Source organism: Triticum dicoccoides, chromosome 2A (genome assembly GCF_002162155.2).
Source record: "Triticum dicoccoides isolate Atlit2015 ecotype Zavitan chromosome 2A, WEW_v2.0, whole genome shotgun sequence".
Lineage (NCBI taxonomy): Eukaryota > Viridiplantae > Streptophyta > Magnoliopsida > Poales > Poaceae > Triticum > Triticum dicoccoides.
Window position 1 is genome coordinate 312667040 of NC_041382.1, and position 13247 is coordinate 312680286.

Genomic DNA, 13247 nt, shown 5'->3' on the forward strand with positions numbered 1-13247 from the left:
GAAGGAATATGAAGTGAGATAAATGAAGTATGACATACAAGAAGAAATGTACACGCACTCTGCCACCGAGATACCCGCGAGTACACGATGGAGCGCATTTGTACACAAAGAGGCAGCTTACGTACGTAATAATTGGACCCTTTAATTTGTTCACTTAATAGGGTAGGAATATCATAGGAGTGGGAAACAATATGAAGTGAGATAAATGGAGTATGACATACAAGAAGAAATGTACATGCACTCTGCCTTCGAGATACCAGCGAGTACACGATGGAGCGCATTTGTACACGAAGAGGCAGCTTACGTACGTAATAATTTGACCCTTTAATTTGTTCACTTAATAATGGAGGGTCGGGGACCACACGTGAGCGATACAAACTGTGACTGGAAGCGGGGGCGTGTTATTGATCGAGTTTTCTTTCTTAGTACGTTAAAAAAGATTTGTCCGCTAGTTTTCGTTTCTTTTTTCCAGGAACACACGTATTCTATTTAAAACCACTGTTATGGAGAAGGTTTTTTACTACATTGTAACCTCTTGTTTGATAGGGTTTCTCACGTCTCGCTCTTGCACCCACTCAATACCTAAACAAGATGACAGTGTCCACTCTATCTCTCTCTCCTCACCGGTGGTCACAGATCCGGCTGGATCCCATCCCCTGCGGGAGGTGAGGAGGTCCAGTGTTGACACTGTCGCCGTCGGTGATGGAGGAAGCCGATGCGCACCGTCCTCTCTGAGACGATGCTTGCATGGACGAAGGTCCTCCATGCCCTTGTTCGTTGCTGTCGTGTGGGCAGATCCCGCCCGCCCGCCTAATCCACATCTCGCCCACATGAGGTATAACTTCTTTTGGATTTCATGCTTCATTGTACTCTACATGCGGGTTTTATTCTATACTACTAATCCCCACCTCACCATGTATAGTAGCTAGGGTTCGTCGGCTGGTCCAACATCACCTACATTTTACTATTATAGAGGAAAGGCCACTCCAAATTTGTCCAGGTTTATCATTTATGCATCGGTGGAGGTATACATGTTTTTTTCAACAAAAAGTGCATGGTGGTTGTGCGGTCATTGTCCATATGCTGGTATTGCCGCTACTAATCTAAAACTATCACTTGTAAAATGAAGCAATGCCCATGTAGAGGCGTTGACAATTAAGATGCCGTTGTTAATCTTCTTCCACTGCTAAAACAAAGTAACGGCAATACTTAAATTTCATTTTCTTACATTTTTGCAAACAGGGATGCGTATCTCCATACTCGGGCATGTCTTCTCAATTTCTAGTGGAACTGCACAAAATTGAATGGTCAGTGTTGCTCAGCTCTTCCTTTCTCGAGCTTGATTACCGAGAAGAAACAAACCATAGTGAGCATTATCAAACTTCATTGGTGCCTGACCCAAATATAATGCCAAAATTGATGATGCATCACGCCATGATGAGCTATCGATGATCATGGTTGCATCTCATGGCTGCATCGGCTGGTGAACTGATCGATGTTCAATGAAGAAAGGGTTGTCTTCCATCAATGCTCTTTGCTTGTTACCACAAAGGCGATATCCTTCACCAGTTCATCTTGGAGCAGTCGTTTACATTGTTTCAATTTTATCACACAATTGGATATGAATCAAATGTTTCCTCGAAGAAGCATCGACGTTGGTACTAATAGCAAAAGTTTTGTATTGATTTCTAAGCCTTCTCACAACTTTGTCTTCAGCTACCCTGTAATTTTATTTGACCAGCTTTTAACTAAATATGTGGTCTGACTTTGACTAAAATATGGTGTGGACTAAAAACCCGGATGGAGGTAGTACCCCTCCATTTTTATTTATTCTGCATATTAGATTTGATTGAAGTCAAACTTTAACACAAAAAACCATAATTATTGAGAGAGGGCAAACTATACATACAACATAATTGAAATTAAATTTATTTATTTATTTGTACACACTCTCACACCTTTCCGATAATTTGGCGCGTGTGTTGTTGTTCACCTAACGGAGGGTGGTGTACCGCACATGAACACCAGAAGGTGCGACCAGGATGCGTGGATCGATACTTGATCGTAGTTTTCTTCACTGGTACGTTAAACAAAGAGTTTCATTTTGTACACTATTTAAAATGATTGTTATGGAGAGAAAAAGAATACCACTCCACTATATTAGTACTATATAAGCTAGAGCATCACCGCTTGTTCGCTAGGGTTTGCATTCTTCACACACGCTGGAGGCTTAGCGTTCCTTTTCTAGGGTTTGCTCTATTCATAGTCTATCACCCTCTTCATCGGATCTAAACAAGGTTGCGTCTCTCTCTCCCCCCTCACAGTTGGTGAAGGAGCCATTCGGATCCCGTCGCACTAGGAAGGGGAGGAGGTGCATCGTTCACTCTCTTGCCTTTGGCGAGGGAGGCAATCCACTGTCGGCTGCACTATTCTCTTTCACACAGCGCCTACGCGGGAGGGCCTTCGACCCCTTCTTCCTTGCTGCCATATGTAGTGCGGGCAGATCCGGCCTCCGCCGCACGCCTAGCCACCTCCTGACGACTCTAAGGTATAACTTTCTTTGAAACTGTCATTGATGTAGCATGCTGATCTGTTTCGATTATGTAGTTGAATCTAGGTCTTGGTTCAAAGAGGAAAGAAGGGAGGGTTGGGTGGATCTTGAATCTAGGACATGGTTCAATGAGGAAAGGAGGGAGGGAAAGTAGTATAGACTGGCTACCTAGCCGCTTTGTTGGTTGAAAAGGGAAAAGGGGGGTAACCCAGTACACCCATCTGTAAGGAACCGATCTCTTTGTTGAAAAAGGAAAGAAACTAGGGGGTCAGGTAGTTTGTGTAGGACTAGGTTTGCTGCCATCGCATAGGAAAAAGTTGCAAAGAAAACAAATATGGGACCAACGCAGATATGCTATTTGGCAACATACTCTGCACCACCCATTTATATGTGTGGACGCACACAGTGCTGGCATGTCCAATGTCTCATGTCCCATACAACTATTTTGCTGTTGTTAATCTAAGAATGCCGCTGGAAAATTGAAGCAATGCCACTGTTAAAAGTAATCTACATTTTTAAAGAATGTTGTTTTAAGAGAATGTCTATGTTAATCTGAATCAATGCAACTGTCCTACTTTGTTTTCCATCAAGATAAGGTAGGTGCTTCTTTTTCTCACCGTATCTTTCATCCTCCTTTATTGGCCAGTAATTGTTTCATTTTTTCCTCTGTTAAAACAGGGATATTTATTCAACTTGTTGCTACTGCGAACTTAAATGTCACACCGACGACTTTGCTGGATTTAGTTGAACTACACAAAACGAGATTGGATTTCCAATTCATGTTGGCCGATTCGTAGGTGATCTTGACTGCACCATGAAAGGTTAGTACCGCCCTTCATCCACATGATCGTGTAGTGTGCTTTGAGATGATGTGCACTTGTATTGGTACTGTTTTAAATAAATGTTGAATTGAAGCTGTTGAATTGCTGTCTTTTCCCATTAAGTGAACAATAATGGGACCAACCCAGACATGATACTTGTTGCTTTGTTAGAACAAACTCTGCATCACCCCCTTTATAAGTAGATGGAAGCACATGGTGCTGTTGCGCCCACTCTCCCCTGCAACTGTTTATGTTTTTTTGTTAATCTAATGCCACTCTCCGAATTAACTATTGAATCCTCAAAACTGCAACACTTGTTAGGGATCAGTGGGAGTACCATTTCTATTAGGGATCGACCGGAGTACAAGTTTAAGAAATGTATTGTTGATATAATATCTCTGTTATTATATATTAGTTACAGTTTTTTACAAATGGTACTATCCTGCTTTGTAGTTCTTTCTACATGTTTAACCAAGGTATTGTTAAGATAATGTCTCTGTTAATATGGATCAGTCGCATTGATTTAGGAATGGTACTCTTCTTCTTTGTCGTTATTTATACATGTTGAAACAAGGTATTGTTAAGATAATGTCTCAGTTAATATGAATGAATCACACTATTTGAGAATTGCTACTCTCCTGCTTTGTTTCCCATTAAGATAAGGTAGATGTTTTTTTCTTCTGGGAGTATAAGTCATCAACTGTTATTTCTCAGTAATTGTTTCATTTATACCTATTGTTGCATACAGGGATATCAAAACTTTTGCTCGGTTCTATTTCGAGATTGATTTTAGTTGAACTGCACAAAAGGAGCCAATGTGTTTAAGGCAAATTGTTGCATTATTGGGCCTAGTTGGTCTTTCCACTTTCCAGAAAGAAGCAGTCACTATTTGTGCTACATTACACAAGGAATGATCGAGAAGCTTTACAGAGTATTAGTAGACGCTAGTGACATGACTAGTCCGCAGAGAGCATGGGAAACTCAACAACACGTGGAGTGCAAAATTTACTCCACAAGGAAAGGTATGACCAAATCAGTTGCCGACGCAGCTATAACAAACGAGGTCAGTATCGGCCTTCATCCACATGATTGTGCTTTGTTATGTTGTCCTACTTATATTGTTGTATTGTTTTGAATAAATGTTTAATTATAGCTATTGTATTGCTATCTTTTCCTGTTAACATAATGAAGATGATTATAGTTGTAAGCGTATGTTTAATTAACTAGTACCACTATTATATTCATCATGCTTTTTCTATATTTATGCAGACAGGGATGCTCAGCTTGATTTCACTAGAACTACACAAAATGTTCAGATGGTTCGTGTCCTCCATAATACTTCATCATGCACAACACATCAAATGGTTCTCTAATCATTCCTCGTCACCTTGAGCCACCAGACTATCTACTTGAATGGACCTGCCAACGTGTTCAACGCCTTGAAACATATAAATACGAAATCCACCATGCTACGTAGGACATTGTTTGATTTCAGTGGAACTGCACAAAATGATATGCTTGTTAATCCGGCTCCATGTGCCATTTCAATGTGCAAACTGATGACAAACATTGCCCGTTCCACAATCATAGGCAATACATATTTTGAATGGCAAAAGCTTGTCAAAATTTAATCATTGATGTTAGCACGAAGACATTAGTTTAATATATTGGAATTGGAAAACCTTGTCAAATTTTGCTCATTGATGTTAGCCTGAAGACATGCATTTGATATTTTGGAGTGGGACGCCATTTGTTGTGAGCAGCGTCATTCATTTTTTCCTATTCCTATGTTCAGTTCAAAAGTTAATATTTACTCTGCTGAGATGCATAGTCACATGAATGTTGAATTATGTAAGGTATTTTAAGAGTTTGTTCTGAATGTTGTCTATGAAATGCCATGCCTTGTGTGTTTGATTGCAAAGTTGAGCTTGGAATGTTGTGGCATGCGGCATCACGAGCTGTTCATGGTGCCTCCTAAGAATAATGCTTCATAATGTTTTGCATGTTGATCTAATGCCGGTGATTTGCATGTTAAGAAGATCATCCTCTTTCTATGCTTAAGAAGTGCATCGTCTTATGTTTCATTCATATCCTATACGACAACTCGGGTAGGTCAGAGGTGAAACCATTTGATCTTTCGACCAACTCATCATCTTAGGCCATGATTGGATTGTCGTTTTCCAACCAAAACCACTTGTAAAACTGACGCTTGTAAATAAAAGCAGATGGTCTTGGGAGAAGCGCTTGGTTGGTCGACTTCGACTGGTAAAATATACACTGGTCTCTCAAATTACACATGTAACTCGCTGGTTTTCGTTACAGACCTCGGGCCGTGGATTTCACTACGCCTGTATTTTATGCATTGTTTCTGGTGATGATTAAATTACACTTGTATCTTAATACATGTGTGAAACAATCCAGAGCTCCCAAGCGCGGCCTTACCGTTTCATGCCGGCTCAGTCTCTCGAAGGTGCTCATAGGTGTCCGATGATCCTGGCTTCCTGAATTAGCAGCGGGTGCTGTATCAGACCATCCGTAGGGCCCGTGAGGCCCACTCCGTCGTCCTTCAAGTTTTTGCGCTCGCCATGGCGCCGAGCGTTGTCAACATGGTCAGCAAACATGAGGAATCAGGAGATGACTTTACTTGGAGAGGATGATAGTAGGGACCCACCCGGGCATAGTCGTATGTACGCAAGTTCCTCCTTATTATATACAACTATAATTTTTTTGCTTCCTCCTGGTTTGCTGACATCACGGTCCCACACCATTGTCAACATATATTGTTAATAAACGAGAGAATTGCACAAGAAGTGGCCGACAGCTGGGACCCATGGCTAGCAGCTCGAGCAATATTTGTTTTTTGAGGTGTAAGCGGAGGTTTTCTTGAGCGATGTTTTTGTTATTGTTCATAGGAGCACGGTATCAACTGGGCGGGCTGTGGCCCATCTAGCCCAGGCTATTATTTTATGTTGACCAGATATCCAGCCCAGATATTAAATTTTCAAGGTGAAAATGGCTAGCCCAACTATACTCTCTTTTGCGGAATACCCAACCCAGGTCAACTTGTTATTCTCCGCCCCGGTGGGCTGTAAATCTTTCCTAGGAGGGATGCATTAGGCCTAACAAGAAAATGGGCTTTAAGAAATAATAAATGGGGTGTAATTATAAAAACTGGGCTGCAAATATACAAAAAACACACCAAACAGGTAATTAGTTTCCAAAATATTATTTTTTTAATATGAAAATTTTAATTTCATTACTTATTGCGCGCGTAATATTTCGTTAGATTTTTACCTGATACAAATTCATTTTGAAATTATATTTAATCTGACTCAAAATTTCGGGATAACAATATTTCGGATCCCATCAAAATGTGCGATTTTTGGTTGAATTCTGTTTTGAGCGGTTGGTTGAAATTATTAATCGTTGTCCTGGCTAGAAAATGGGCTGTAATTTTAACAGAATGTAAATGGGCTGTTGTAAATTCCATTAGAATTCAAAAATGGGCTGTACATTATTACAAATCACAAATGGGCTATATGTTCTCTGCCATAAATGTGATGCTTACTTGTGGGCCTACTATTTTTTGAGAATTATAGTGAGTGACGTGTACGAAAGGCTTGTGGGCCTACTAAGCCGTACAGAAGGCTTTGTCAACTTATATCAAGACACGATTCTAGCAGCAGTGGCCGTTGGATGTCCATCCAACGGCTGTAGTGCTTTAATCTCGGATATTCTTGCTTCAGCCACCCAAACCACCACCGGCGGTACCGCCTGCTACCACCTCCCGTGGACGGCTATGCTGACGTGCAGGCTTCACCGGCCCAACCTACTACCAAACGCCGTCCAGGCCATTCCTCTACTCACCAACACCTCCTGTTCTTCTCCGACGACGGCAGCCTCACACCACAGCTGAACCCATAAACCCTCGTACTCCCCTTTGCGTGGGCATCCACTATTGTGTCTTTGACAGCTCTAGGTCATTCCCTTCCTAGGACTCGCCATCGTTCACTATGTTGGTTCTCTCGGCGTGGTGGGGTCAACTTTGTCAACAAACGACAACCATCAGAAGAGGCATGTACATGGAGTGGCTGACAGTAGGGACCCACATGGCCCATGGACGCACGCAACAAGTGCCACCGTATTGTGCGAAAACAAATGATTTCTCCCCCTGATAGGTTTGACCCACCAGCTACATCTTCGCACGCAAGGAAGTGCTTCCTTTATTATGCGGAAATTAAAAGTTTCCTCTCCCTGGCAGTGGGACCCATCAGCTTTATTATGATCCATTTCATGAAAATATAGATTGTAGGGAAGATGCTATTTTTTTCTAACTCGACAAAGAAGAAATTAAAAAAACCAGAAAACATCTTCGGACGCAAGGAAGTGCCACCTTATTACGTGGATTTTTTTATTCCCCTGCTAGCTGGGACCCACCAGATTTGGAGGCTGACTTGTGGGCCTACTAAGTTAATGCGTACGTAGGGCTTTGTCAACTTAGTCAATAAACGATTCTAGCTGCACTGACCGTTGGATGTTAATCCTACGGCCAAGCTGCATCTTCAAGCTCTGGTCTTCTTGCTCCAGCCGCCCAAACCTGCGGCCGCTGTACCGCCTGCTCCAGCCTCCCGTGGCTGGCTATGCTACCGCATAGGCCTCACCGCTTAACCATACTACTACTGGCCAGGCCTTCCCTCTACTCACCCACACCCCATGTTCTTCTCCGGCGACGACAGCCTTACACCGCAGCTGAACAAGTGAACCCTCGTACTCCCCTCCGCGTGGGCATCCACCAGCCTCGTCTTCCCTGGCTCAACGTCGTTCCCTTCCTAGGCCTCACCATCGTCCACCGCCTGGGTGTTGTCCGCACGGCGTGGTCTAGGTGGCCAACGAACAACAACCATCGGAAGAGTAGTGTACATGGCGAGGCTGATAGATGGACCCACCAGCTACATCTTTGCACACAAGGAAGTGCCTCCATATTATGCGCGAAAAAATGAATCCTCCCCCTGACAGCTTTGGACCTACCATTAATAAGGTCGCACGCAAGGAAGTGCCTCCTTATCCCCGCTCACATCCGGGACCCACCTGGTCGAATCGTACGTAGCATTGTCATTCTGGTCGCGAACATGTACGCACATACTGGTCGATCGGTCTCTCTGCAACGATGACCCGTGGCCAAGCAAACAGTGGCACGTGTAGTAGTAGAGCCCCCGACATAGCAGTTCAAGTAGTCCCTTCTAAACCATGTACATGTACGTACATACACATGCCAAAAAATACGGCCATGTACGTACATACGGGCGGGTGAGGGGGTCCTGTACTAAGGGGTCCTCGGGCATCCGGCTTGTTGGACATGGGCCGGACTGATGGGCTATGAAGATAGAAGACCGAAGATTCTCTCACCTGTGTCCAGATGGGACTCTCCTTGGCATGGATGGCAAGCTTGGCGTTTGGATATGAAGATTCCTTTCTTTGTAACCGACTTTGTACAACCCTAGTCCCCTCCGGTGTCTATATAAACCGGAGGGTTTAGTCCGTAAAGACAATCATAATCATATAGGCTAGACTTCTAGGGTTTTAGCCATTATGATCTCGTGGTAGATCAACTCTTGTAACCCCTATACTCATCAATATTAATCAAGCAGGACGTAGGGTATTACCTCCATCAAGAGGGCCCGAACCTGGGTAAAACTTCGTGTCCCTTATCTCCTGGTACCATCAACCTCAGACGCACAGTTCGGGACCCCCTCCCGAGATTCGCCGGTTTTGACACCGACATTGGTGCTTTCCTTGAGAGTTCCACTGTGTCGTCTCCAAGTGGTTCGATGGCTCCGTAAATCATCTATAACGACCCTTCCCTAGGGGAGGTTTTTTCCCCCGTCCAGGTCTTTGTATTCGGTGGCTTCGCACTATGGGCCAACTCGCTTGGCCATCTGGAGCAGATCGACAGCTACACCCCAGGTCACCAGATTAGTTTTGGAAACCTGGATTATGTCACTATATCCAAGGAGACTTGATCTTACAAGGATTCACAACGCCAACCTCCGCTCTGGCCTTAGAGCCAGAGCGCCTCGCCAGTACCGTAGACGGGATTTCTAAACCCGCCGGACTATCTGTGGCCACTAGGCCCAATACAGGAGAGCCGGAGGAAGCAACGTCACCGACATCCGTTGCCAAGCCGGACTCTTCCCCGGACGCTGGCTCCGAACTCTCGGAGTCAGCATCGTCTGAGCTCGGCCAAGGAATTCCCTACCCGCCATACTCCATGAATTCTTTTCTCCCTCAACAAACCTCACCTTTAAGCGAGGCTCTGGACTTGATGCAATCCCTCATGATTACGGAGGAGCAACATCCGAACTATACCCAGCCCGGACTAGGGGCTGAGAGCGGGGAATTTTACTTCCCACCAGCACCCACTTCATCGGCACAATAGAGGACTTAATTGACGTGCTCGATTATGGCTCCAAAGACACCGACGGTATGGACGACGATGCCAGAGAGGAGCAAGCTGAAAACCCACCGTTTACCGGACGCTGGACGGCCACCTCTTCGTATGACGTGTACATGGTGGATGCACCCAAGGAGGGTGACTGCGATAAAGAGACAAATCCAGTAGAGGATAAACCTACCGAGATACAACAAAAGTGCCGACGACGCCGCTCTAAATCATGCCGCAGCAAAGACAATAATTCCAGCACGAGAGACAACAACACCCCAGATGATGCCGAAGACCAAGAAAAACCCGTCAAGCAAAACTCTAAACAAGACAATAGGGAGGATAGGCGAGTTTTCCCTGATGAACAGGCTGCAAACTAAGACTTGGAGGACAGTAATTATCTCCACCCTCCAAGGATGAGGTGAGCCTCGGCGACGAAGACTTTATCGTGCCTGAGGAACCTCTCGAGCAGGAGCGCTTTAAGCAACGACTAATAGACACTTCAAGGTTCCTGAAAAAGAAGCAGCAGCAACTTCAAGCTGATCAAGATCTGCTCAACGATAGATGGACTGATGTCCTGGCAGAAGAAGAATACGGTCTCGAGCGCCCAACCAAGAGTTACCCGAAGCGTAAACTGCTACCTCAATTCGATGACGAGGCACTTGAGCCCATACCATCAGCGCGTAATGTGGCTGATCGACCACCACATGGCCGGGACAAAACGACAACTCAAGCCGAACACCGGGCCATCCTACCTCGCCGTAAAGGTAGAGACAAAACTGCTCAGGGATACACATATGACCTGCGGCAGGACCTGAAGAATAAAGCAGGTCCGGCCAGATCGATCTACGGATCACGGGGGCATGCCCCGACGCGCGACGATAGCTATCAAGCCGCACATGGCAAGCACAATCACGTCCGAGCCGAAAGCCGCAGACGGACTCCATCCGAACTACGTCACGATCTGGCCCGATATAGAGGCTCCACACACCCCCTTTGCTTCACTGACGAGGTAGTGGAGCATGAATTCCCAGAAGGGTTTAAACCCGTAAATATTGAATCATATGATGGGACAACAGACCCCGCGGTATGGATCGAGGATTTTCTTCTCCATATTCATATGGCCCACGGTGATGATCTCCATGCCATCAAATACCTCCCACTAAAACTCAAAGGACCAGCTCGGCACTGTTTTAACAGTCTACCCGAAAATTCCATTAGCACTTAGGAGGACTTGGAAGAAGCCTTCCTTGACAACTTCCAAGGTACATATGTTCGACCTCCGGATGCCAACGACTTAAGTCACATAATTCAACAGCCCGGATAGTCAGCCAATAAATTCTGGACTAGGTTCTTAACCAAAAAGAACCAGATCGTCGACTATCTGGATGCTGAAGCCCTAACGGCCTTTAAACATAGCATCCGAGATGAATGGCTCGCCCGACACCTCGGTCAAGAAAATCCGAAGTCCATGGCGGCCCTCACAGCACTCATGACCGCTTTTGCACGGGCGAAGATAGCTGGCTAGCCCGTAGCACTAACAATACAAGCGAACCTAGCACCTCGGAAGCCAGAAATAGCAACGGTGAGCCCCGACACAACAGGCACAAGCGTCGAAACAATGGTGACAATACCGATGACATGGTGGTCAACGCCGGATTCAGTGGTTCCATGTCCGGTCAGTGGAAGAAGCCATATAAAAGAAATAATCAGGGCCTTTCCAGCCTGGACCGCATACTCAATCGTCCATGTCAGATCCATGGCACCCTTGATAAACCAGCCAATCATACTCACCGAAGTTGTTGGGTCTTTAAATAGGCTGGCAAGTTAAATGCTGAAGACAAGGAGAAGGGGTCGCAAAGTGAGAATGACGATGAGGAGCCTCATCCACCGAACACAGGGGGATAGAAGAAGTTTCCCCCTCAAGTCAAAACGGTGAACTTGATATACACTACGCATATCCCCAAGAGGGAGCGCAAGCGCGCGCTCTGGGACGTTCATGCGATAGAGCCAGTTGCCCCAAAATTCTACCGATGGTCGTCAAGCCCGATCACCTTTGATCGCAGGGACCATCCGACCAGTATCCATCATGGCGGTTCAGCCGCACTAGTTCTCGACCCAATAATTGATGGATTCTGCCTCACACGAGTCCTCATGGACGGTGGTAGCAGCCTCAACCTACTCTATCAGGATACAGTGCACAAAATGGGCATCGATGCATCAAGGATCAAGCCCACCAAAACTACCTTTAAAGGAGTTATACCAGGTGTAGAGGCCCGCTGCTTGGGTTTAATCACATTGGATGTCGTCTTCGGATCTCCGTACCACTTCCGAAGCCAAGAGTTAATCTTCGATATCGTCCCCTTTCGCAGCGGCTATCATGCACTGCTCGGACGAACTGCGTTTGCCAATTCAATGCGGTGCTGCACTATGCTTATCTCAAGCTCAAGATTCCCGGACCATGCGGTGTCATAACAGTCAATGGAAACACGGAGCGGTCCCTCCGTACCGAGGAGCACACCACTGCCCTGGTAGCAGAGGTACAAAGTGGCCCTCACAAGCAGAACCTTAATTTGGCGGCCATGCTCACGAACACTGTCAAACGAGTCTGGTCTACTCTACGGCAGGACAGTCCAGCTCGTCAGGAGCTTGACTAGCAATTCAACCTCCGTCTCAGTCCCGACCAATTGGCGGCATACGTACCGCACATACATAATTACGCTCTAAAAATACCATGGGCAGAGATGGAGGCATAACTAGACTGTGGTCCACAATATGCCTTGACCTTCTTTGGACACACATACTTTTACTTTTCTTTTTATCCTTTTTAGGTTTCTCTTCCACAGGCCCCTCTCGATGGCCTTATAATTGGTCCTTTCGAAGCACGGATATACCAAGGTGGCAAGTAGCACAGACGTACGGGGGAATCTCTATACATTCTTCTTAGCAATCATTCTACCTGTTTTCAGGACATGTACGCAGCTCCCCCTTGGTCTTGGCATGTTAAATAGCCCCTGTTGCTCATCGCACTATTTGTACAAATACACTTTGACGCATTAATCAAAACTATAATGGAAACAGTTTTCGGCCCAACTTTTGCGGCACTAGCTTACTACTTCATTTTTTCTTGATAATCTTATCAGTTGCACTCGTACAATTTGGTACGCCTTAAATCTGCAGGGGCTTCATTGCGCCCCATATTACGATAATAAAGTCCGAACACTTTTTATAGTATAGTTTGTCTCCCCGAATTTAGCATTATATGCATTGGCTCCGAATCATGTCTTTGGTCAATAGTTGGGTTGCCCGACTTCTGTGCTTACTACCATACGTTCCGCTCTATCGGCTAGGGTAGTAAAGGGAGAACTACTGCAATTGTGTCCTGGTTTGTCCAGATGAGCACCTCAGTAGAGAAAGCCGAAAACTGACTGTCATG